This window comes from Carettochelys insculpta, chromosome 2 (genome assembly GCF_033958435.1).
Source record: "Carettochelys insculpta isolate YL-2023 chromosome 2, ASM3395843v1, whole genome shotgun sequence".
In the NCBI taxonomy this organism is placed as follows: Eukaryota; Metazoa; Chordata; order Testudines; family Carettochelyidae; genus Carettochelys; species Carettochelys insculpta.
Genome location: NC_134138.1, coordinates 281,949,714 through 281,975,854, shown reverse-complemented (window position 1 = coordinate 281,975,854; position 26,141 = coordinate 281,949,714). Strand labels below are relative to the sequence as shown.

Genomic DNA, 26,141 nt, shown 5'->3' with positions numbered 1-26,141 from the left:
CCATACAAAATGATGGGGTCTAAATTAACTGGTACCATTCAAGATCTTAGTGTCATTGTGGATAGTTCTCTGAAAACACCTCCTCAAGGTGCAATGGCAGTCAAAAAAAGCTGCAATAATTTTGGGAACCATTCAGAAATAAAATAATAGAAAATATAATTTTGCCTCTATATAAATCCATGGTATGACCACATCTTGAATACTGTGTGTACAGATGTGCTCTCTCCATCTCAAAAAGAGACATACTGGAATTGGAAAAAGTTCAGAAAAGGCCATCACAAATGATTAGAGGCAAAGATCAGCTTCCATAAGAGGAGAAATTTATACAACTGAGACTTTACAGATTGGAAAAGAGATGATGCAGGAGGGATATGACAAATTTCGTAAAATCATGAATGGTGCGGAGACAGTAAATAAGGAGGAGTTAGTTACTCCTTCTCATAACACAAGAACTAGGGGATTCACCAAATAAAATTAATAGGCAGCTGGTTTAAAACAAACCAAAAAAAATGAATTATTTCTTTACACAATGGATGATCAACCTGTGAAAATCATTACAGGGATTTTGAGAAGGACAAGACTATAACAGGGTTCAAAAACCAACTAGATAAATTCATCAAGCCTAACTAATTGATATTAGCCAAGATGGCATGGATGATGTGCCAAGCATGTGTCTGCCAGAAACTGGGAATGGTGACGGTGGATGGATCATTTGATGGACTACCTGTTCTGTTCATCCTTTCTGAAGCCCCTGGCATTGGCCACTGTCAGAAAACTGGATAATCGGCTAGATGGCTCTTTGGTTTTACCCAATATGGATGTTCTTACATAGCCCTGTGACAGAATTTTCTCTCAGACATTCTGTAGAACCCCATTAGACTCACTTTACCTATTTTAAACTACTTCTATTATAGTCACAAAAAGGTAGCCATGTTAGTCTGTATCTTCACAAAACTAAAAAGCAGTCCGGTAGCACTTCAAAAAATAGACTAGCACAGTTTACTCTCTGTTACTAACGAAGTGGGTCTGTCCCACAAAAGCTCATCACCTAATAAATTATTTTGTTAGTCTTTAAAGTGCTACAGGACTCCTTTTTGTGGTGTTCTTGTTATGTCTGTTACCTCAGTATATATGCTATAACATGTTCCAAGACCTGCAAGCACTTACATACAGTAAAAGCTGTGTTATCCTGCACTCAGATAACAGGCACATTTTGTTAACCAGTACTCAAGGCAGCTGCCCTGCTGGGACTGGCTGCCACAGAGCCACCTCCTCATACCCCAGCTTGGGCCAGCTGCTATGGGGAGGCTCCCCCAGCCGGGGCCAGCTTCCCAGCTGGGGCTGGCTACTGCGGAGCTGACCGCCAGCCGAGGCCAACTGAGTGCTCCTGTTCCCCAGGGATGATGGCTAATCAAGCTTCCACTGTACATAGTAGATTGTTACCAGTCAAATGCAAAATCTAATACATTTTGACAATCTGAGATGCAGCTTTTGTTCTACCTAGGGAAGTCACTGAAAACTCATTTGACATCTAGTTTATCTTCTATCTAGAAGATTTATCTTCTCCTGGTAAAATATGAGCTTTTGAAAAAATTCAGGGAAAACTTAACAGATTTTAATGGAAGTCATGAGCAAGAATTTAGGATGCAATTCCATGTTCAACATATAAAACATTGCATAAGGGGTATGTCATCAGGATTTGTAATTCACAGTCTCTGCAATGCACTTCACAAGAACATGGACCAGCAAGTGTGCTCAAGGTTCTCCATAAACTTATTCCAGAAATGTTGTGATATACAATTTGAGCTCCAGGAGATGGAAACTTGCAAACAGATAAAAATATATGTAGGACTTCTTAGAAATCTTTACCCCCACCAGATGTGCAAAAACTGAAGATCTGGGAATAGAAGCATGATAAGCTGTTATAACACAGCTGCCAGATCAACACTAGCAATACAGTACCACCAAATCTCTCCTTAAATCTCCCCTTTGTCAATGTAACTACAACACAGCTTGACAACCGGTAGGCAGTTGCCCTCCTAAGACCACATCCTATTAAGCTGATCAATAACACTTCAGTGCAGCTTTGTGTGCCTCATCTGTCTGTCCGTATCCACCTGCTGTCCCTTGTCTTAAGAGTTTAAGCTGTCTGTGACAATAACAAGCGCTCCATTCTGTTTTTCGCCCCCCCAAGACAGTGGTCCAAGCCTGGGACCCCTAAACACTACGCTATCAAGTACTCAAAACAGGTCCAGAGTCCTTTAGAATCAAACAACAGAGTGGAGTACTGCGGGTTGTAGCATCTGAAGATGAAATACTTTTAACAGACACTCTAGCCCAGGGGTCTGTGACCTGCAGCTCTTTAAGGTAGTCTTTGTGGCCCCCGACACCATAATTGCAAAGAAAAAGGAAAAAAACAACCTCCTGATTATTTTCAATGAACCCTGAATATCGGAAACTCCCAAAATGATCAACTCATACAAACACATATGTAAAGTGTGAGGAAATAGAATAAGTAAAAAGTTTGTGAATGCCCTGCAGTAAACATGTATTGCATCACAAATTATTGTGTGTGTGCTGTTCTTAAAATAAGGGTTAATAAAAGTATGGTTCATGTTATTTATTAAGGACTCTCTCGTACTCATATGCATTGCAGCTATTACTGAGTTTTTTTTCAAATTGAAAAAAATGGCTCTTCTTGCTATTTTGATTGCTGACCCCTGCCCTAGCTGAAAAATTTTCATGTTGAAGACTTTCAGCTCCCTGGTGAAATTCAATGGAGTACTCAAGAAAATCATTAGAATTGAAAAAAGTGCAATCATCCAAACCGTCATTCAGAGAACTCAGATCTCAATGCAAGATCTCTCTCTAGCAATATGACAGAAAATCTGTAGGAAATGGCAGATCATAGAATACTAGGACTAGAAGGGACCTCAAGAGGCCATTGAGTCCAGCCCTGTCCCAATGACAGGACCAAGCACTGTATAAACCATCCGTGACAGACATCTATCTAACCTGTTCTTAAACATTTCCCACGATGGAGATTCTACAACCCCCGCCCCTTGGTAATTTATTCCACTGTTGGACCACCCTGACAGTTAGGAACTTTTTCCTTATGTCCAACCTAAACCTCCCTTGCTGCAGTTTAAGTCCATTGCCCTTGATCTATCCTCAGAGGCCAAAAAGAACAAGTTTTCTCCCTCCTCCTCCTGACACCCTTTTAGATGTCTGAAAACCGCTACCATGTCCCCCATCAATCTTCTTTTTCCAAACTAAACAAGCCCATTTCTTTCAGCCTTTCTTCATAGGTCACATTCTCTAGACCTATAATCATTCTTGTCACTCTTTTCTGGACCCTCTCTAACTTCTCCATATCTGTCTTGAACTGTGGTGTCCAGAACTGGACACAATACTCCAGCTGAGGCCTAACCAGTGCAGAGTAGAGCAGAAGAATGATTTCTCATGTCTTGTTCACAACACACCTGTTAATGCGTCCCAGAATCATGTTTGCTTTTTTTGCAACAGCATCACACTGTTGACTCATATTTAGCTTGTGGTTCACTATAACCCTAGATCCCTTTCTGCTGTAGTCATTCCTGGACAGTCTCTCCCCATTCTGTATGCGTCAAGCTGATTGTTCCTTCCCAAGTGGAGCACTTTGCATTTGTCCTTATTAAACTTCATCCTGTTTACCTCAGACCATTTCTCCAATTTATCCAGATCATTTTGAATTATGACTCTATCCTCAAAAGCAGTTGCAACCTCTCCTAGCTTGGTATCATCTGCAAACATAATAAGCATACTTTCTATGCCAATATCTAAATTGTTGATGAAGATGTTGAATGGAACCAGTCCTAACACAGACCCCTGCGGAACCCCACTTGTTATACTTTTCCAGCAGGATTCAGAACCATTAAGAACTACTCTCTGAGTACAGTTATCCAGCCAGTTATGCACCCATCTTATAGGAGCCTCGTCTAAATTGTATTTGTCTAGTTTTTTGATAAGACTATCATGCAAGACCATATCAAATGCTTTACTAAAGTCTAGGTATACTACATCTACCGCTTCTCCTCTATCCACAAGGCTCGTCATCCTGTCAAAGAAAGCTATCAGACTGGTTTGACATGATTTGTTCTTTACAAATCCATGCTGGCTGTTCCCTATCACCTTACCACCTTCCAAGTGCTTGCAGATGATTTCTTTAATCACCTGCCCCATTATCTTTCCTGGCACAGAAGTTAAGCTGACTGGCCTGTAGCTTCCTGGGTTATTCTTATTCCCCGTTTTATAGATGGGCCCTATATTTACCCTTTTCCAGTCTTCTGGAATATTTCCTGTCTCCCATGATTTTCCAAAGATGATAGATAAAGGATCAGATACCTCCTCTATCAGCTCCTTGAGTATTCTAGGATGCATTTCATCAGGCCCTGGTGACTTGCAGACATCTAATTTTCCTAAGTGATTATTAACTTGTTTTTTTTTTTTTTTATTTCAGCTTCTAACCCTACCCCTTTCCCACTAGCATTCACTATGTTGGGCATTCCTGCATCAGACTTCTCAGTGAAGACTGAAACAAAGAAGTCATTAAGCATCTCTGCCATTTCCAAGTTCCTTGTTACTATTTCTCCCTCTTCACTGAGCAATGGCCCTACCCTGTCCCTGGTCCTCCTCTTGTTTCTAATATATTTATAAAAAGCCTTCTTGTTTCCCTTTATGCCTGTAGCTAGTTGGAGCTCATTTTGTGCCTTAGCCTTTCTAATCTTGCTCCTGCATTCTTGTGTTGTTTGCCTGTATTCATCCTTAGTAATTTGTCCTTCTTTCCATTTTTTATACAATTCCTTTTTTATTTTGAGATCATGCAAGATCTCCTGGTTAAGCCAAGGTGGTCTTTTTCCATATTTTCTATCTTTCCTACACAGCGGGATAGCTTGCTTTTGGGCCCTTAATAATGTCCCTTTGAAAAACTGCCAACTCTCCTCACCTGTTTTTCCCCTCAGTTTTGCTTCCATGGGACCTTACCTACCAGCTCTCTGAGTTTACCAAAATCTGCCCTCATGAAATCCGTTATCTCTATTTTGCTGTTTTCCCTTCTACCCTTAGAATTGTGAGCTCTATGATTTCATGATCATGTTAACCCAAGCTCCCTTCCACTTTCAAGTTCTCTACCAATTTCTCCCTATTTGTTAAAATCAAATCTAAAACAGCTTCCCCCAGTAGCTTTTTCAACCTTTTGGAATAAAAAATTGTCTCCAATACAATCCAAGAACTTACTGGATAGTCTGTGCCCCACTATATTAGTTTCCCAACATGTATCTGGATAGCTGAAGTCCCCCACCACCACCAAATCCGGGGCCCTGCTTGACTTTGTTAGTTGTTTATAAAAAGCCTCATCCACCTCTTCCACCTGGGTAGGTAGCCTGTAGTAGACTCCTAGCAGGACATCCTTTGTTTTTTACCCCTCTTAGTCTAACCCAGAGACTCTCAACACATCCATCTCCTATGTCCATCTCCACCTCAGTCCAAGTGTGTACATTTTTAATATATAAGGCAACACCTCCCCCCTTTCTTCCCTGTCTATCCTGCCTAAGAAGGCTGTATCCTTCAATACCAACATTCCAATCGTGTATTATCCCACCAAGTTTCCATGATGCCAACGATGTCATAGTTGTATTTATTTATTAGCACTTCCAGATCTTCCTGCTTATTACCCTTAATTCTTGCATTTGTCTATAGGCATCTAAGATACTGATTTAATCTTGCCTCCCTGTTTTGCCCTGACCCTCTTTTTAACATAAGAACGTACGAACATAAGAACATAAGAATGGCCATACTGGGTCAGACCAAAGGTCCATCGAGCCCAGCATCCCATCTGCCGACGGTGGCCAATGCCAGGTGCCCCAGAGAAGGAGAACAGAAAACAATGATCAGTGATTTATCTCCTGCCATCCATCTCCTGCCCTTGTTCTGAAGGCTAGGGCACCATACTGTGCGCTGTGTGAAGAAAAATCTCCTTTTATTAGTTTTGTCCCCTAGTTCTTGTATTATGGGAAAAGGTAAATAATTTTTCTATATTCACTTTCTCCACACCATTCATGATTTTATATACCTCTATCATATCGCCCCTCAATCGCCTTTTTTCCAAACTGAAAAGTCCCAGTCTCTCTAGCCTCTCCCCATATGGGACCCTTTCCAAGCCCCTAATCATCTTAGTCGCCCTTTTCTGAACCTTTTCTAATGCCAATATATCTTTTTTGACGTGAGGAGACCACATCTGCACGTAGTACTCGAGATGTGGGCGTACCATAGTTTTATATAGGGGAAGTATGATATCTTTTGTCTTATTATCGATCCCTTTTTTAATAATTCCTAACATCCTATTTGCCTTACTAACTGCCGCTGCACACTGCGTGGATGTCTTCAGAGAACTATCCACTATAACTCCAAGATCCCTTTCCTGATCTGTCGTAGCTAAATTTGACCCCATCATGTAGTACGTGTAATTTGGGTTATTTTTTCCAACATGCATTACCTTACACTTACCCACATTAAATTTCATTTGCCATTTTGCTGCCCAATCACTCAGTTTGCTGAGATCTTTTTGTAGTTCTTCACAATCCCTTTTGCTTTTGACTGTCCTGAACAACTTGGTGTCATCTGCAAACTTTGCCACCTCACTGCTTACCTCATTTTCTAGATCATTGATGAACAAGTTGAACAGGATCGGTCCCAGGACTGACCCCTGGGGAACACCACTAGTTACCCTCCTCCATTGTGAAAATTTACCATTTATTCCCACCCTTTGTTTTCTGTCTTTTAACCAATTCCCGATCCATGAAAGGACCTTTCCTCCTATCCCATGACCACCTAATTTACCAATTTTACTAATTTTACTAATTTACCTAATTTTACTCTGACATTGTTGCCCATGCTGCCTCTCATGAACTGGAGGCTCTAATGTCAGTGACAAAATATCTCAGCCCAAGCTGAAGCTATCGATATTATATGAGCTGTGTCCTTTCTTATAACCACAACACGCCCTAATGGGAGGACAGGAGCGTTTAGACCTGTTGAAGGGGGCTTGCTCCCCATCACTTGGAACGTGCCTGTGATGAAAACGGCTCAGTAAGCGGAGACCCTTGCCTTTGGAACTACCCAAGGCAATGAAAGAATCATTGTGAGTCTCTGAAGCACACTTGAATCCACCAGGACCCTGAGAGGGGTCGGACAAGGGACTTGTCACCATAGGTAAACCTCTGGCTCTCCTCACTTATAAAAATGTAGACACTATCTTTGCCTTCGAAGAGCACAAGTGCTGGGAGCTGCATTTTGGTTTACACTGCCTGCTAAAGTGTTGCTGTTCTCTAGGTGATGCTTGGCTATTAGCAACATCGAATCATAGAATCCTAGGGCTGGAAGGGACCTTAGGAGGTCATCGAGTCTAGACCCTTGCATAAAAGCAGGACCACCCCTAACTAAATCATCCCAGTCAGGACTTTGTCAAGCTGGGACTTAAAAAACTTCTAGGGATGGAGATTCTACCACCTCCCTGGGTAAAACATAGTAGTGCCTCACCACACTCCTGGTGAAACAGTTTTTCCTAATATCCAACCTACACCTCTCCCTCTGTAACTTCAAACCATTGCTGCTTGTTCTGACATCCATCACTACTAGTCAGGTATGCTTGACTCTGAAACTTCCTCCTGATACTCTTCCTTGATGATTGGGACGGTATGTGGTTTTACCTGTCAAGACTTGAATATTAGGATGTATTTAATTATGGTACTACTTAGTTTCCCACATACAAAAAGCTATTGGAGATGTAACCAAATGTGTCACATACTCCAACATATTCATACGAAATTTGGCCTTCCTGGCCCTTGAACTTGAATACTAAATCGGATGAGGTTTAACAAGGACAAATGCAGTGTCCTGCACTTAGAACAGAAGAATCCCAAACACTGCTACAGGTTGGAGACCAACTGGCTAAGCAGCAGTTCCACAGAAAAAGATGTGGGCATTACAGTGGATAAGAAGCTGGACACGGGTCAACAATGTGCGCTTGTAGCCAAGAAGGCTAACGGCATATTCAGCTGTATTAGCATAAGCACTGCCAGCAGATCTAGGAAAGTGATTATTCCCCTCTATTTGACACTGAGGTGAGGTCACACCTGTAATAGTGTGTCCAAATCTGGGACCCCATTACAAAAAGGATGCAGATGCACTGGAGACAGTCCAGCAGAGACAACAAAAATTATGTGGGGGCTGAAGTACATGACTTATGAAGAGATGCTGATGGATTTAAGCTTATTTAGTGTACAGAAGAGGAGGGATGATTTGATAACTGCCTTCAACTTCCTGAAGAGGGGTTTTAGAGAGGCTGTTCTCGGTTGTAGCAGATGACAGAAAGCGGAGCAAAGGGTCTCAAGTTGCAGTGGGAGAGGTCTAGAATGGATATTAGGAAAAAATATTTCACCAGGAGGGTAGTTAAGCACTGGACTAGGTTACCTAGAAAGATAGGGCTTTGTCACAAGATGGAGATTTCACCATCTGGGATAATTGAGTTGGGATCGGTCCTGCTTCGAGGGGTATTGGAGTTGATGACCTCCTGAGGTCTCTTCCAATCCTAGTATTCCATGATGGAATGCTGTAAGTCTTGGCAACATTGGCATAATTGCTAGAGTAAGCTAGAAATCCTCTGCCGGCTTACAGAACCATTTTTATTGATTGATATCTCCCCCATTCTCCACGGACTGACTTATGAAGTCATTCTCAAAAGCCTCTGTGATTGTCCAGATTAAGACCTAGAAGTTTTTTAAATGGTCAAGAGGCAAAGATGATGTGGATACCATCATGTCATCATCTTTATTTGGACTTATCTGACTCCTTTGAATTCAGTAATTATTCATCTGAAGATGAGAAAAAGAAAGATTATGAAGGCTCCCAAGAAAACATATAGGCTGGTATCACAGAGGAGAGCACGAAGAGACTGATGCTTCCTGGGTGTTTTATTCCTTTGTGACGGTGGCCATCAACAAAGGTCAACATTAACATGGTGTATAAGCAGCAAAAGCACAGGGAGGCATTCAGCTACCCGGTGGTGTGGAAGAAAACTGTTACCTAGAAGCCAAGTGCTTATGGGTTGTTCCAGACCAGATATCTCCTCAGAATGAGCCTCAACCTACATCTGGTATCATGGTGCAGATGCTATGGTAAGGGAAGCTATACAAGTAACTAGACGGATTCCTGATGGTAGTGGGATGGACACTGAAAGATCATCAGTCTGGGAATTTGGATCTTAATTTAACTCTCTTGGTGCAGAAGTCTTAGGAGGAATAAATAAATACATAAAAGCCTATCTAGACACATCAAAGAAAGGAACGGAACACAGAGGAAATAGCTTTTCCATGGCAAGAGGTTTGATTAACAAAAAGCTTGCACATGATCTGGAGCTGGAGCACACCCACCAGGCTCACTAATGCTGAAACTATGCTCCAGAACCTCAGCATTCTTCCCATTTGGAGGATTTGGTGCCATATAAATCTTCCCAGTCATCAAGATTCCATTCATCTATGGAGGTTCTTGGCACCAACTCACTAGAAGATTTGTGATGTCAGTGTTTCTGAGAGTGAGAGGAAGGAAAGAAATTGGATTCACAGATCCCTTCCACTGTTCCTTCTCCAGAGATGTCTAAGCACTTGAACTCAAATATTGGTTCCATTCTTTTATTTCTTCTTGGTCTTCTGCACTGAGGACAGTGAAGATCTACTTGGCAGACATTCAGCCTATTCCTCGGAATAAGATTAGTTGATTTTTAATCTCTCTTCAAAAAAGAGTAGACAGAGCCACACTCCTGATGCTAACAAGCTTGAGTAGAAAGGTGGTGCACAACTATTACCTGTGAGCAAATGAACCTATATTAGACATTTCAGAAGTGCATATATTGTTCAAAAGGTCAAAATTTTTGCCTTACAAGAGGCACAATACTTGGAAGTCCAACTTCTTGTCAGCCACTGAACTGACTGAAGACAGCAGTCCCAAATTCGAGTCTGCAACCTGGTGTATAATGACTGATAGTTCAGCATAGTGATAGCTGCTGCAGTTATCAAACAGAAAGAGAAGTTACTCTCCTGTGTAGTAACGATGGTTCTTCGAGATGTGTCCCTGTGGGTGCTCCACAGTAGGTGTCGGGTTCGCCCCGGCGCCGCAGCTCGGAAAATCTTCAGCAGTCTCCGTCGGGTCGCGCATGCACCGATGCGCGTCGGCTCTTTGTGCACTTACGGTCACGTGCGCGATCCGGTCCCCGCCAGTTCCTGATCAACCGCTCCGGACGCCCCTGAAAACACACAAACAGAGCTCCAAAGTGAGGAGGAACGGGTGGATAGTGGAGCACCCACGGGGACACATCTCGAAGAACCATCGTTACTACACAGGTGAGTAACTTCTCTTTCTTCTTCGAGTGGTCCCCGTGGGTGCTCCACAGTAGGTGACTACCCAGCAGTAACCCCCCCGCAAAAAAGGAGGTGGGTACCCGATTTATGCGCAGCTTGCCCGTGAAAGGACTGCTGTCAACAGGCATGTATCCTCATCAAGCATCCTGTGCATGGCGTAGTGCTTGGCGAAGGTGTCATAGGAAGACCACGTCGCCGCTCTGCAGGTATCTCTCAGCGCGATGCCTTTGAGGAAGGCCATTGACGCCGCCATCGCCCTAGTAGAGTGGGCTCTTGGCGGAACTGGCAGAGGAGTCTTGCAAATCTCGTAACACAGTCTTATGCAAGACACAATGTGATCTGAAATCCTCTGTGAAGATAGCGCTTCTCCTTTTGACCTGGATGCAATGGACACCAGTATTCTGTCCATTTTCCGGAAAGGTTTAGTTCTATCGATGTAGAAGGCCAGTGCCCTTCTTACGTCAAGTAAGTGCAACCGTGCCTCTTCATTTGAGTTGTGAGGCTTAGGATAGAACGAGGGCAGCACTATTGGTTCGTTGATATCAAAGTCTGAACAGACCTTCGGAACGAAGGCTGGGTGTAATCGTAAGAGCACTGCTTCTTTTGAGAAGATCGTGCAGGGTGGTGTGGACATTATGGCTGCGAGCTCGCTCACTCTGCGAGCTGACGTGATTGCCAGGAGGAAAGTCGTTTTAATAGTAAGTAGTTGGAGGGGGACCGTAGCCAATGGTTCAAAGGGCGGTCCCGAGAGGGTGTGTAGAACTACGTCTAAACTCCATGACGGTAGTATTGGTTTCCGAGGGGGGTACAGATTCACCAACCCCTTTAGGAAACGCGAGACAACAGGATGGGCAAATGTGGTTGATCCATCCTCTTTATGCCGAAACGCTGATATAGCCACCAGATGCACCTTTATAGGAGGATAGCGAAAGTCCGTTTTGTTTGAGTCGTAGCAAATAATCCAGAATCGTAGGTATGGTGGCGTCCTGGGGTATTAGTTGCGTGGAGGAACACCATTCGGAAAAACACAACCATTTGTGCTAAGTCTTTCTGGTGGAAGTTCTCCGACTACATTCAAGGACTTGTTGTACTCCCTCTGAGCATGTAGTCTCTAAGGCGCTTAGCCATGGATTAGCCATGCTTGTAGCTGAAGTCTCTTCGGGTGCGGGTGCAGTATTGACCCGAGCCTGAGTGAGAATGTCCGGTACTGTTGGTAGGGGAAATGGCCGATGTTGAGCCATGCGCAAGAGCAATGGGAACCACTGTTGCCAGTCCCAGGTTGGGACTACAAGTATCATGCGTGCTTTCTCCCTTCTGGCCTTCTCCAAGACCTTGTGTCTAAGTGTCATGGCAGGGAACGCATAAAGTAGAGGGCCCTTCCATGGGATCATGAAGGCGTCCCCCAAAGACTCCTGTCCCATGCCCGCTCTGGAGCGGTATTGGGGACATTTCTTGTTTTCTTGGGTGGCGAACAAGTCGATTTGGGGAAAACCCCATCTGAGGAACATCTGGTGAAGTAGGTCTGAACGGATCTGCCACTCATGAGTGGGAGCAAAGTGTCTGCTGAGTTGGTCCGCCTTGACACTGTGGACCCCTGGTAGGTATGAAGCCTTTATGATTATATTGTTGGTGATGCACCAGTTCCAGAGTTGGACCGCCTCCGCACAAAGCGTACGAGACCTGGCTCCCCCGTCGGTTTATATAAAACATGGTGGTGGTGTTGTCAGTATTCACGCCGACTATTTTTCTGCACAGATAATTGTGAAAATGCCTGCACGCATTGAACATTGCCCTGAGCTCTAATATGTTTATGTGCAGTGTCTTCTCTGCGGGGGACCATAATCCTTGAGTGGTTTTGTTGTCCATGTGAGCCCCCCATCCCATATGGGAGGCATCTGTTATAATGAACACAGTAATTTGCGGTTGGCAGAAGGGCACCCCGTTAGGAGATTCTTGGGGTTTCCCCACCATGTTAGCGAGCTTCATGCCTCTGTTGTAAGTGACACCCTCTTGTGGACGGTGTGGATTGAGGGTTTGTATACGGTTGCCAACCAATGTTGCAATCCTCGCATATGCAGCCTGGTGTTTTGCACCACAAACGTGGTGGTTGCCATATGCCCCAACAGTTGTAAGCATGTGAGAACTGGAACAGTGGGGCTGTACGTTAGTAGTTGTACAAGAGATTCGATAGCATGAAAACGAGCCTCGGGTAAATACACCCTTGACGTGACTGAGTCTATCCGAGCCCCTATAAACTCTATATTTTGCGTGGGGTCGGTCTTTGACTTTGAGAAATTGATGATGAGGCCCAGTGAGGTAAATGTTTTTGTGGTGATGTGTATCATCCGTAATACCTCCGCCCGGGAAGTTCCCTTTAGCAGGCAATCGTCCAGGTACGGGAAAATAAAAACTCCCTGTCTGTGTAGGTATGCTGACACCACCGCTAAGGTCTTGGTGAAGACTCTGGGTGCTGAAGAGAGTCCGAATGGGAGGACTCTGTACTGGAAATGATCTGTGCCCACAAGGAACCGGAGGAAACGCCTGTGGGCTGGATGAATTGCGATATGAAAATACGCATCCTGTAAGTCGAGGGCTGCAAACCAATCGCCACGGTCTAGTGCAGTGATTATTGAAGCCATCGTAGTCATTTTGAAGCGCTGTTTGCCTAGGTACCGGTTCAGTGTGCGTAGATCCAAAATGGGTCTCCACCCTCCTGTCTTCTTTTCCATCAGGAAATACCTGGAGTAGAACCCTTTGCCTTGAAATTGTTCCGGTACTCTCTCCACCGCTCATATGAATAGGAGGTGGTCCACCTCCCGCCTTAATTCCAGTAGGTGAGAGGGGTCTCTGAGAAGGGGTGCGGTGGGAGGATTTGGTGGAGGTAAAGACTGGAAGGGGATCGTGTATCCCGTGTTTACAATCTCCAATACCCACTTGTCTGACATGATGCTTTTCCATTGTGGGTAAAATGGCTTGAGTCAGTGATGGAACATGTACTGAGATTGGCACTGAGGTATGGTCTTGGCTTCGCGGCCCTCGACATACCCGTCAAACTTGCTGCTTGCACTTTGCCCTGCGGAGGCATTGCCCTGGTGGGGCCGGTGCCTAGGGCCCTTATAATGTGTTTGTTGATGACGTCCCTTATCATACCCCCGTTGAAATTGGGTACGTTGCTGTTGGTAACCATAACGGCGTTGCTGAGGATAAAATTTCTTCCTTCTGAACGGTGGCGTATATATCCCCAAAGTCCAAAGTGTCGCTCTGGAATCTTTGCTCGAGTGTAGGACTGAGTCAGTGGATTCAGCAAACAATTTTATTTTGTCGAAGGGGAGGTCTGCAATTTTGATCTGTAACTCCTTTGGAATGCCGGATGTGTGAAGCCATGACTCTCTCCACATTACCACCGCAGTGGCCACGGCGCGGGCCGCTGTGTCCGGCCACATCCAGTGCAATCTGCACGCCCGCTCGAGAAGCCGCATAGCCCTCTTGCACAATTGCCTTAAGAATTGGCCTTTTATCCTCCGGAAGGAAGTCCATGAGGGCAGTAAGCTTGGAATAGTTGTCGAAATTGTGGTTCGACAAATGAGCGGCATAGTTGGCCATGCGGAGCAACAGAGTAGAGGAGGAGTAGGGCTTTTCTACCCAGAAGATCCAGCTTCTTTATGTCCTTGTCCAATCCCCCAGATTTGTACTGGGACGATTTGGACCTGTGTTGGGACGATTCAACCACTAGCGAGTTTGGCTGTGGATGACTAAATAGAAACTCCATACCTTTCGCAGGGACGAAGTACTTTTTGTCCGCTCTTTTGTTGGTAGGAGGAGTGGATGCTGGAGTCTGCCATATATTAGTGGCTGCCTCCATGATTGCATCGTCCAGAGGAATAGTAATTTTAGAAGAAGATGGAGGCCTGAGGTTTTTAAGGAGTTTGTGGTGTTTCTCCTGCACCTCCGCCACTTGAATATCTTGGGATCGAGCTACTCGTTTGAACAGCTCCTGGAACTGTTTCAGGTCATCTGGGGGAGAAATGTCCCCAGGGACCACGGCCTCGTCTGGTGAGGATGAGGAGGCATCACTATGGTATCTCTCCTCCAATTCCTCTGGATCCTGGCTGTATTGATGTGATTGCCTTTGTGGAATTTCGAGGTGGGATTCAATGTCTTTAGACCCAGCCTCTGATTGGGGAACTCATGGTGTTCCTCCCAGTGGAAGCAGAACACTGTGGCATTGAGGGGTGGTCAACGGGGATCCATAGTGAGACGTCGACCTCCTATGCTGACGCCCCACATAAATGATGGCGGTCGTAGCAACAGGGACAGGGGCCCGGCGATGGAGACCTGGACCATGACCCAAGAATGTAAGGGTGGTGCCTGGAGTGTCGAGACCTCCGAGAGGATACCGACGTACGAGGAGAGCCTCTGTGAGAAGACTCATAGGGATCTCTGCTAGATGATGGAGAAAAGCATGCAGACCCCTGGGATGGACTCCGAAGAAAAGGAGAAGAAGGACGTCTGTGGCAGGCTGAAGGTGTTGCTGCCCATCGAATCTCTGGTGGTGATCGTGGTGACAGAGGCAGCGCAATTACCTCAGGAGAGGGGCTGCGGTGCCTGGTCTTCGTTTTAGCCTTTACCCTCTCGGGTGGTCTTGTCGGTGAACTTGGTACCAGAGCAGGTGTCATGCTGATTGCCACTGCTCCCGGTGCCGTTGTTGCCGGTGCCGATGTCCTCGGTGCCGTCGATCCCGGTGCCTCTGGGGAAGTCTCGATCGGTGCCGCAGTAGCCGGTGCCGGACTGACTAGTGCCCGCACGGCTCTCGGTGCCGTCTCCCCGGTAGCTGCAGGGCCTGGAGTGGTTGCATGCGCCGCGGCTTTACCAGTGGAGGAAGCCAGCATGCGTGGGCCCTTTGTTACACTCGTCCCGCTCCCAACAGTAAGGGGCAGGGATCGAGTAGGCGAGGCTCTTCTTTTCTTCTGCACAGGAGGTCAAAGAGGCAGCCTTCCTCTTGTGCGGTCCTGAAGAGCCCTCCGCATGCGTTGCCTCCGATGAGGCAGGCTGAAGTGCTTTGTCAACTAACAGCATCTTCAGCCTCATTTCTCTATCTTTTCTAGCTCTATTAGTCAACTTGGAACAATGGGAGCACTTCTGGGGAACGTGCGTCTCCCCAAGGCACCGTATGCATCTGCTATGGCCATCCGAAGCAGGCATGGCCTCCCGGCAAGATTCACACTTCTTAAAGCCGGGGGATGGCATTGTTAAGACTTAACTCTGAGTCCTTAGGTGCTAATAGCACACTTAACAGTCTGTTAGGTGATGTTAATAACCGTTGGCCTTTGAAGGCCGACAAACAAAAAGAGCGGGCCCGCCCGGAGGCGGCCGCTGCAGTTTTAAGATAGTCTTTAGCTTTTAACAACTTTTAACAGAGTAACTAACTATAATAACTATAGAACTGCTAACTATGAACTGTTAAAAACTATTAACACAAGAAAAAAATAAGATTTATCTGTCTCAGGCGTTGGAGCCGGAGAGGATTCTGTCTGCAGCCGTTAGCGGTTGAGAAGGAACTGGCGGGTACCGGATCACGCACGTGACCGTAAGCACACAAAGAGCCGACACGCATCGGTGCATGCACGACCCGACGGAGACTGCTGAAGATTTTCCGAGCCCGACATCTACTGTGGAGCATCCACGGGGTCCACTCGAAGAAGAAAGGAAGGATACTTGGGTTCAGTGCTCCTTAGATATAGTAGTAGTAGGCATCCTTCAGTCTGCATAGACTATGGATCACACCCTTTATAGTTTCAATTGAGGACTTCATTTACAGCGTCTACTGTGACTACGAAGACCCACACGAGAGTGACAGTCCTTGCTGCATCTCTTGCAGATGTGGTGGGTGTCTGGCAAGTCCTTAGTGCGCTTTCTGTGCGCTAACTTCTCCTCTGCTAGCTGTCTGATCTTCATCTCGCCCTTCTGAAGGCCCTTGTGTAACCCCTGCCTCCATCTGCTGCGGTCGTCTGCTAGTTCTTCCCAGTTGTCCAGATCGATGTCTACCTCTCTGAGGTCTCTCTTGCAGACATCTTTGTAGCGCAACTGGGGGCATCCGGGAGGTCTTTTGCCAGAGGCTAGCTCACCATACAGGATGTCTTTTGGAATCCTTCCATCATTCATCCTGTGGACGTGGCCAAGCCAGCGGAGCCGACGCTGCCTGAGGAGGGTGTGCATGGTTGGGATTCCAGCTCGCTCAAGGACGGTGGTGTTGGTCACTCTGTCCTTCCATGATATTCCAAGGATGCGCCTGAGGCAGCGCAAGTGGAAGACGTTCAGCCTCTTTTCCTGGTGGGCATACAGGGTCCAAGTCTCGCTGCCATAAAGGAGGGTGCTGAGGATGCAGGCTCTGTAGACTTGCATTTTGGTGTGAGTGTACAGCTTGTTGTTATTCCACACTCTATTGCTGAGCCTGGACAGAGTTGTGGCTGCTTTTCCAATCCTCCTATTTAGCTCAGTGTCCAACGACAGGGTGTAGGTGATGGTGGACCCGAGGTAAACGAACTCGTGCACGACCTCTAACGTATAGTTGTCAATGCTGATTGATGGGGATTCAGCAACATCCTGATTGAGTACGTTTGTCTTTTTTAGGCTGATGGTAAGCCCAAAGTCCTTGCACGCTTTGGAGAACTGATCCAGCAGTTTTTGAAGCTGGTCTTCTGTGTGAGACACTACAGCAGCATCGTCTGCGAACAGCATGCCTCTGATGAGGACTTCCCACACCTTAGACTTAGCTTTCAGCCTTGCAAGATTAAACAGGTTCCCATCAGGTCTTGTGTGCAGCAAGATGCCCTCTGTTGAAGATCCAAAGGCATGCTTCAGGAGGAGTGCGAAGAAGATCCTGAACAATGTTGGAGCAAGCACGCATCCTTGTTTGACGCCGCTCCTGATTCTGAAAGCATCCGATAATGCACTGTCACATTGGATGGTTCCTCTCATGTCTTTGGGGAACGACTGGATCATCTGAGTAACCGTGGAGGACAGCCTATCTTGTGGAGCAGTCTGAACAGACCATCCCTGCTGACCAAGTCAAAGGCCTTGGTCAGGTCAATGAAGGCTATGTAGAGTGGCTTCCTCTGCTCCCTGCATTTCTCCTGCAGCTGCCTTAAAGAGAAGACCATGTCAATGGTAGACTTCTCTGCGTGGAATCCGCACTGCGATTCGGGGTACACCCTCTCAGCAATCTTCTGGAGTCTGCCAAGAATGACGCGAGTGAACAGTTTACCAGTGACGCTTAGGAGGGAGATTCCACGGTAGTTGTTGCAGTCGCTTCTGTCTCCTTTGTTCTTATACAACGTTACAATGTTAGCGTCACGCATATCCTGTGGAACCTCACCCTCTTTCCAGCACAGGCACAGTAGCTCATGTAGGGGTTCCAGGACTGTGTCCGCGGCACACTTGATTACCTCTGATGGTATACCATCCTGGCCAGGGGCCTTTCCTGCTGCAATGCTGTCGATGGCTCTCTTCAGTTCATCCACAGTCGGTTCTTGATCCAGTTCGTCCATTACTGGTAGGAGCTCGACGGCATCGAGGGCTGCGTCAACCACAACATTCTCGCGTGAGTACAGCCCGGAGTAGTGCTCAACTCAGCGTTCCATCTGTTTGGCTTTGTCAGCGATGACTTCACCAGATTTGGATTTCAGAGGTGCCATCTTGTTCTGGGTGGGTCCTAATGCCTTCTTCATACCCTCGTACATTCCTCTGAGATTACCAGAGTCAGCACAGGTCTCGATGCTGCTGCATAGCTGGAGCCAGTGGTTGTTGGCACAGTGCCTGGCTGTCTGCTATACTGTTCTTCTGGCCACTCTAAGTGCTTGCTGGGTACTCTGGCTCGGTGAGCGTTTGTACTCCAGGAGTGCAGCGCGCTTCTTTTCAATCACTGGAATCATCTCATCGGAGTTAGCTTCGAACCAGTCATTCATGTTTCTAGCTCTTCTTCCAAACACCGACAAGGCTGTGTTGTAAACTCTATCCCTCAGATGTTGCCATTTGGCTGTCACATCGGCACCCCCAGGGCCGCTGCACAGATTTCCCTGAAGGGTCTCTCTGAACTTTTCAGCTTTCTCCGAGTTTGCCGTCTTTCTGGCATCAATGCAATGCCTTCCAGCAGGTTTAGAGCAGTACAGCTTCTTGGGTCTCAGCTTGAGCTTGGAGCAAACTACCAAGTGATCTGTATCACAGTAAGCACTATGATAGCTGTGTGTCAGGAGGACGTTTTTTAGGTTATTATGCTTAGTGATGACCATGTCTAGTTGATGCCACTAGGCTCCTTAGAGACCCTTTGTTCATATATTATAATAAGCAAGGGAGAAAGCATGTCTCTCCCTAACAGACACTACTTCAAAGTGGATTCTGTGCTTAACATATCCCACAATGTGTGTCCAAAATAGGGATTCCCATAAACATGGTAAAAAAAATTCCTGGTGGGTACCCCGATCATTGATCAATACCATTCAGACAAGCCTTGACACTGTGAAAGGCAATGTGATATTACACACAAAAGTTATGCAAGATGCCATTACTAACTAGCCATGAGTAATTTGCCCTAATTTGGGCACGTTAGCAATACCTTATCCAAGATCTTAGCACCTGCTGCAAATCTATCCTGTTTATAATTACCTGCTTACCTAAGTAAGAGCAGGTTCTAAATAACTGGAATATAAAGCAGGATTACAGGAACAGTATTAGGTTATTAATCATTAGTGGCTCCTGACAGAAGAAATAATGAGGATGATCCTGTAAGTCCTTTTCAATGGAACACATGTTTCTTTACTGACAGCACAGCACCAAGAGCCAAGCCATTTCTGAGGTACTTGTCCACAACTAACTTGGGAATCCAGGGTCCTTTCAAGTTAAAACTCACCATCAACCACAGAATAAAATTTAAGTGATAGCTAACTCCAAGGAAGTCTGCATTTTCTTCTCCCCACATTAAACATGACTTATTTCTCAATCCACTTGTCTTTGAGAGGCAATGTATTCAGTCCAGGGAGTCAGGATTCCTGCCTGACTTTCATCAGAGGGGTAACCGTCTTAGTCTGTGTCCACAAAAACAATGAGAAGTCCTGCGGCGCCTTATAGACTAACAGATATTTTGGAGCATAAACTTTCATGGGCAAAGACCTGCTTCTTCAGATGCATGTGACATGCATAAAGTGACTAAGTGCCATAAGCTGCAGCTCCTCCAGAGACTGAACAGAAATCAGATTTTCACACTGACTGGACAAGGGAATAGAAATGAGATGCAACTGCTTACTAATGAATACTGTCTGTGATCACAGAATCATAGAACAACAGAGCTGGAAGAGACCTAAAAAAGCCACTGAGTCCAGCCCCTAGCTCTAAGCAGGACCAAACCCATCAGATCAGCCCAGCCAGGGCTTTGTCGAGGTGAGACTCAAACACCTCCAGGGATGGAGACTCCACTACTTCCCTGGGTAGACAATTCCAGTACTTCACCACCCTCCTAGTGAAAAACTTTTTCCTAATGTTCAACCTGGACCTTCCCAACTGCAACTTGAGACCATTGTTCCATGTTCTGCCATCTATGACCACTGTGAACAGCCTCTCTCCAGCCTCTTTGCAGACTCCCTTCAGTAAGTTGAAGGCTGTTATAAAGTCCCTGCTCAGTCTTCTCTTCTGCAGACTAAACAATCCCAATTCTCTCAACCTTTCTTCAGAGGTCATATGCTCCACCCCCCTAATTATTTTGGTCGCCCTCTGCTGGACCCTCTCAAGTGTATACACGTCCTTTCTATAATTGGGGGCCCAGAACTGGACACAGTACTCCAGATGCGGCCTCACCAAAGCCGAATGAAGAGGAATAATCACTTCTCTGGATCTACTGGCAACGCCCCTCTTGATGCAACCTAATATACAATTAGCTTTCTTGGCTACAATGGCACACTGTTGACTCATGTCCAGCTTCTCGTCCACTACAACTCCCAGATCCTTTTCTGCAAAACTACTACCGAGCCAGTCAGACCCCAGCATGTAACAATGCTTGGGATTCTTCTGGCCCAAGTGCAGGACTCTGCACTTGTTATTGAACTTCATCAGATTTCCTGCAGCCCAGTCTTCCAATTTGTCTAAGTCACTTTGGACCCCATCCCTACCCTCCGGTGTATCTATCTCTCCCCCTAGCTTAGTGTCATCTGCAAACTTGCTGAGGGTGCAATCCAATCCCTCATCCAGGTCATTGATAAATATGTTGAACAGAACAGGACCCAGAACTGAACCCTGGGACACTCCACTGGAAACCGACTGCCATCCCGACATCGAGATGTTGATCACTACCCTCTGGGCCCAACCTTCTAGCCAGCTTTCTATCCATCTTACCGTCCATTTATCCAATCCACATTCCTTTTAACTTACCAACAAGAATATTGTGGGAGACCATATCAAAAGCTTTGCTAAAGTCCAGATAAATCACATCCACTGATTTTTTCCCCTATCCACAGAGCCAGGTATCTCGTCATAGAAACTAATCAGATTGGTTAGGCATGATTTGCCCTTCATGAATCCCTACTTGTCTGAGCTCATCCAGTCTTATTCAGTGCCTCCTCTGGCTTACTGAACTTAAATGTTTTATCAGAATGATAGCTTTAACACAGCTAGTAAGTAAAATAAATCTTTTGTGCTGCCACCACTGTTCTCTCTCAGCTGTATTTATTACTAATTACTACTAGTAGTAGTACTAAAAATTTATAATGCAATACTACATAGACACCAAGTGGAGTTCTAAAAATATATAATAAATTACATTCTCTTCCCCAAACAGCTTGTAATCTATAAAAACAAGACTTAACGAAACAAGCCAGTGACAAGTAAGCTGGAGGAGAGGGAGGTAACAAATAGAATAAGCATAATTCTTAACCAATGAATAGCATTGATGAACATGGCTGGATCTGGCAAAATATGATAAGATGGAGAGACATGAATCAGGGACAGAGAAGGTGGTATAGGTGGGAGGAGCTGGGTGGGTGGGGGAAAGGAACAAAAAGAAAGGATAGAAGTCAGAAAGGAGGTGGCGGGAGGAAACACATGACATTCCCCAATGTTCCTTTAGGGACAACTCAAGGCAAGGACTTTGAGAGAAGTAGCCACTATAAAATGGCAAATGAAATTTAATGTGAGTAAGTGTAAGGTAATGCACATTGCGAAAAATAACCCCAATTATACATATAATATGATGAGGCAAATTTAGTCACAACAGATCAGGAAAGGGATCTTGGAATTATAGTGGATAGTTCTCTGAAAACATCCACGCAGTGTGCAGCGGCAGTCAGTAAAGCAAATAGGATGTTAGGAATAATTAAAAAAGGGATAGAAAATAAGACTAAGAATATCTTACTTCCCCTATATAAAACTATGGTATGCCCACATCTTGAGTACTACATGCAGATGTGGTCTCCTCACCTCAAAAAAGATATATTGGCATTAGAAAAGGTTCAGAAAAGGGCAACTAAAATGATTAAGGGTTTGGAATGGGTCCCAAATGAGGAGAGGCTAGAGAGACTGGGACTTTTCAGTCTGGAAAAGAGGAGACAGAGGGGTGATATGGTAGAGGTATATAAAATCATGAATGGTGTGGAGAAAGTGAATACAGAAAAGTTATTTACTTGTTCCCATAATATAAGAACTAGGAGACATCAAATGAAATTAACGGGTATCAAGTTCAAAACTAATAAAAGAAAGTTTTTCTTCACACAGCGCACAGTCAACCTATGGAACTCCTTACCAGAGGATGCTGTGAAGGCCAGGACTCTAACAGAGTTTAAAAAAGAGCTCGATAAATATTTGGAGGTTAGGTCCATAGATGGCTATTAGCAATGGGTAAGGTATGGTGCCTAGCCTTTTGTCGAAGGCAGGAGATGGATGGCAGGAGACAGATCACTTGATCATTGTCTTTGGTTCACCTCCTCTGGGGCACCCGGTACTGGCTACTGTCAGCAGACAGGATACTGGGCTAGATGGACCTTTGGTCTGACCCAGTATGGCCGTTCTTATGTAAAAAAGAGAGGTGACAGAACCTGTTGTCAGGTTGGCATTCAGAGAGAACAGAAAAAGACAAACAGAGCATGGGAGCAGATGGGATGGGTATAAGGTTTGAAAAGGCAAGACCATGAGGTAGGTGATGTGGAGTGGGGTGGGGGAGCAGGGAGATGAAGGAACATATTTAAAAGTTAATGTTTCTGACCTTTACTAAAAGTTAGTTGCTGTAGCTGGGGTTGATTCTGCTTCAAGCAGGGGGCTGGACTAGATGACCTCCTGAGGTCACTTCCAGCCCTAGAATTCTGATTGTAATATAAACCACTAAGATATCAGCTTTGTAATATGGGAATATATCTGTTTGTGTGTCTAGGCTGAACTGGCTGTATACAATTAAATATGTGCAAAATTGAGCACAGTTTGAAGAGCTAACAATGATAACAGCTGTGCTGGCTCTTTAGCAAAGCCCAACATTAAGAGTGTGTCTATAGTTACGAGGGGTTTGATGCATGGCAAAATCAACCTCTCTGGGCTCAACTGTCAATCCTGGTAACTCTGCGCTATTGTGCGGAGTAAGGTACATTGGTGTGAGCCCAAAGAGCCCCAGTCTACACTAGGGAACAAAGTTGATCCTGATACATTGATTCTAGCTACACTAATGACATAGCTAGAACTGAGCATCTGGGATTGACTTTGATCCCTAGTGTAGACCAGGCCCAAGTTTCAGCACTGATAGGCTGCAATCCAGGTTTAATCAGAGTATCTGTATGTCCAGATGAGTAATCTGTTTATCCTTTCTCCAGCTTCTCTGCCAAGGGTGCTGCTGGAACCAGTAGCTGACACTGAAGTGAAAAAATGTTACTCTCACTTTGTTTCTCCATTCCTTAGAAAACAAGATCATTTTAAAGAGCGAGTACAGTTTGTTTTGAGACTCCCTCAATCTCCATGAAACACTAAGAGAAAGACAGTCATAAGGCTGAGGAATGACTGAGAAATATTTGTTACATACGATAGGTCACACGTGGAGAGCTGGGGAGGGAGTGTCTATACCCAGCCACTGACAGATAACTTTCAAGAGACTTGGAAGCATGAATTGTGCATACTCCCAAAGCCACTATTACAGATTTTCCAGTTGATGACAGAAGTGGTACTTATGCTATTCATTTATTGTAAAAGGGATGCAGAGGTAGGAGGAAAAAGAAGTCTGGAAAAGATTAAATTTTACATTTGAAATTATAGCCCATTGGGGTTATCATCAGCTCATGCATGCCAGTGGAAAACCTACTACAGGTGATACTCTGGCAGCTCTGAGGGTTTGCATCACTATATCAATGATTTATCTAACAGAGTGATAAAATCAGCAAAACCACACCTGGCCTACACTAAGGCACCCCAACGCTATCCCAGTGCAACTTTTGCGTAAAATTCCTTAGTGTAGAAAACGCCTTAAAAATCACCGAGTTGCCAGTAATGTAGTAAACAAAGAAATGTCTTTTGCTGCCAAAGGAGTCCATTCCATTTGCAGGAGCTATGTGCTTTTGTTTGAGGAAGTGCGGTGGGAGGGGAAAGAGGCAGGGAGAACTGCAGCTTTTAAAAAAAATGGAATAACTTCTGTTCTCAGTACACAATAAAGAAGGGTCTCTCTCGAAGATCTTTCTATTTGGTAGCTGTGCAATTTCTTCTGGAAAAATATGTCCAGTTCTGCAGTTCAGAAGGATATTGACAATTGGAGTGGATTCAAAGAGAAGAGAAATTAGAAGGATTAAAGGATGAAAAAACCTGCCTGAGGTGAAGGGGTGATTTGATCATAATCTACAAACTACTTACACGGAAAGCAGGTATTTGATAATAGAGGCATCTTCACTTAGCAGACGAAGATATAACAAGAACCAACGGCTGGAAATCAAAGCTACACAAAGGCCTGGTCTACACTAGGAGAATAATTCAAATTTAGGGAACTTGGGTCAAATTTATAAGGAATCAGTCCACACTACAGCGTCCGTTCTGTCGATTTTAGGGGCTCCTAAGGTTGACTTTTATAATCCTGCCTTTCATGAGGAGTAAAGCCAAATTCGACCTTGCATGATCGACCTTAGGGTACTGCTGATGAAGCACTGTGAAACTTAACATTCTTGGCCTCCAGGATGTGTACCACAGTACTCCAATGTGACCACTCTGGCCATCACTTTCAGCTCTGCTACTCTTCAGGTGTGCAGGAAGCAGCCCAGGAAAATTTGAATGTCATTTCCTGTCTGGCCAGCAGAGCAGGCAGTACACCTCAGCAGCACATCTGGCAATGAATTCCCCTGGTTGCAGATGAGCTCCAGCGTGGAGATCCAAGACCTCATTGCCCTGTGGGGGACGAATCTGTGCTGGGAAAACTACAGAGAAGCAAAAGAAACACAGATGCATATGCCAAAATCTTACAGGACATGGAGGAAAAAGGGTACAGCAGGAATGTCTGGCAGTGCTGCATGAAAATAAAGGAGCTCAGGCAGATGTACCTTAAAACAAACAAAGCAAATAGGTATTCTGGGTCATCACTGCAAACATGCCACTTCTAGGAGCATCTGCATGGGATTCTAGACAGTGACCCAACCACTGTCCCCAAACGGTCCATGGATACCTCCTGAGATTCCTCAGAAAGCATCTGGCAACAGCAAGGAGGACATGGATGAGGAAGAAGAGGAGGACAATGACAATGGTCAGCAGGCAAATGGAGCAGTGATCTTGCCCACAGCCAGGAGCTTCTTGGAACAATGTATCTCATCGCCTCCTCCCAGGATGTTTTGCAGCTACACACTAATTGGGGGGAGGGCACGTCTCACATTTGTATATGTCCATGTCCTCTTCAGACTTTTCATTGCTCTTACAGCTGCTTCAGCTCTGCATATACCGCAGCACAATGCATGAGGTGCTCATAATACTTGCCATAACAGTTTTAAGCTGTACGTGTTCCATGTTAGCCTTCTAATGGCATCTGCATGGGTATGAAAAAGGGTGCAAAAACACTTTCTGATGCCCTTTCCAAAGGGATGGGGAGGAGACAAGTGCCCTACAGGATACCAATGACACACAGAATGACCCGTGGCATATTTTTGTCCCATCGCACACTGGGACAGAAACCCACAATACAAAACGGGGCAATAGCAACTGTGGGATAGGAACTCAGAGTGCATTGCCAACAAAGATGAATCTGGCAATCTTAAGAGAACAATCTCCATTCACTTTGTGTGTCACTGTGGACATGCACATTCGACTTTACAAAATTGGATGCTAGAAAATCAACATTCATAAATTTGACCTAAATTTCATAACATAGACATACCCAAATTCAGACTAGAAATAAATATGAGCAACTTTTTAACAGTGAAGGTAATTAACCACTGGAACAATTTACTAATAAGTATTGTGAATATTCTCTCACTGCAAATTTTTAACTCAAGATTGGAATTTTTCTTCCTAAAAGATCTGCTGTAGTTAAAATGGGAATTAATTCAGGAAAATTCTGTGGCCGGGAGTAGATGACCATACTGGTTCCTTCTGGATTTATGATCTAGTAATGTAAGATGTGTGGGACTCACAGGGGACCAGAGCGCGAAAAACATATAACTGAAAGAATATAGAGTCTGATCTCCCATTCTGGGAATGGACAGA

At 45.1% G+C, this 26,141-nt stretch overlaps 1 protein-coding gene across 15 annotated transcripts in view; it reads right to left on the bottom strand.

Annotated features, from left to right (window-relative positions):
• Positions 1-26,141, bottom strand: part of SMARCD3 (SWI/SNF related BAF chromatin remodeling complex subunit D3) — a 311,319-nt gene that overhangs the window by 179,729 nt on the left and 105,449 nt on the right. The gene's annotated exons all lie outside the window — the stretch shown is intronic.